General features: G+C 41.9%; 1 non-coding gene across 1 annotated transcript; it reads left to right on the forward strand.

Moving 5' to 3' along the window:
* The first annotated feature begins 427 nt into the window (after positions 1 to 427).
* On the forward strand, positions 428 to 530 carry LOC128576646 (U6 spliceosomal RNA). The gene has a single exon (XR_008377475.1). It is a non-coding gene; the product is annotated as a U6 spliceosomal RNA (small nuclear RNA).
* Positions 531 to 1,455: the final 925 nt, after the last annotated feature.

The raw sequence follows: 1,455 nt of genomic DNA on the forward strand, positions 1-1,455 counted from the left end.
CAAATTCAATCTGTCAATTGTATGATGGGTGATGTTATAAAAATAACATCTTCCTTGTACTAACATCCTTTCCAATGTGACTTTTTCAGCTTCTCCATCAAAAAGTAGGATCTTTGTGTTTGACTAGGCAGCACATTTACTAAAATTGGAACGATACAGAGAAGATTAGGGCCGGGCATCGTGGCTCATGCCTGTAATTCTAGCACTTTGAGAGTCCCAGGTTGGTGGATTGCCTCAGCTCACAGGCTCAAGACCAGCCTGAGCCAGAGTGAGACCCTCTACTAAAAAATAAAAAACTATCTAGCATTGTGGTAGGCACCTTTAGTCCCAGCTACTTGTGAGGCTGAGGCAAGAGAATCACTTGAGCCCAAGAGTATGAGGTTGCTGTGAGTTATGACGCCCCAGCACTCAACCAAGGATGACAAAATGAGACTCTGTCTCAAAATAAATAAATAAATAAATAAATAAATAGATTAGCATGGCCCCTGCCCAACGATGACATGCGAATTCATGAAGCATACCACGTTTTTCTTTTGTATTTACCTGGATGGAGTTGAAACACATTCTTTTAGTAAAGTCTCACAAGAATGGAAACTCAAGTATCCAATGTACTCAATACAAACATGAATCTAATAGAAAACAACCACATGCCCATAAGAGAGATTAACCCCAGTATATTCAAGTGGGGGGAGAATGGGGGAGGGAAAGGAGAAAAGAGAGGAGAGAGGGGGATTGGGAAACTTTCACCTGATGGGCACATTGTAGGGGTGTGAAGCACACCCCCAGATGAAGGGCTCAACTGCCTCAACCGCAACTTGAACTTTACCTTCGAAACCCAAACAATGTAATCTAATCATTTGTATTCTCATATTAATCTGAATTTTAAAAAAGTGGGATCTTTCCCCCTCTCCTTGAATCTGGACTCCTCTTATGACTGGTTTTTGACCATTAAAACATGGTGGAAATGGTGTTACCAGTTCCAAGCCAACACTTCGACATACCTTGCATATATCACTGTTTCTCATGGAAACAGTGTGAACATGCCTGAGCAACCTGCTGGTGGCTGAGAGGTCATGCAGAGAGCAAGCAAATTCTACCAGCTGAGGCCACCAGAGACCAGCCAAACCCAGATGACTTGGCAGCTGACTGCAGATGCCAGGATGAGCTCAGTCAGGATCAGGGAAACCACCCAGGTGAGCCCAGCTTAAATTTAGGAGCTATAGAATTGTTAGCTAAATACGATTTTATTGTCTTAAACTAGTAAGATCTAGATTGTTATGCTTCAAAAAACTGACATATGTATGGTTTCCCTAGTTCCAATCAGCACACTGTCTGTAACTATCCCTACAAACTTGAGCAAGTCCCTTAACTCTGCTGGAGTTAAGTGTTAAGTGAAGACTAAATAAATATTGTAAGGAGGTGAGTAACATTGCCTGTTTTCACTTCCTATTGTTG

This window comes from Nycticebus coucang, chromosome 24 (genome assembly GCF_027406575.1).
Source record: "Nycticebus coucang isolate mNycCou1 chromosome 24, mNycCou1.pri, whole genome shotgun sequence".
Taxonomy (NCBI): Eukaryota; Metazoa; Chordata; class Mammalia; order Primates; family Lorisidae; genus Nycticebus; species Nycticebus coucang.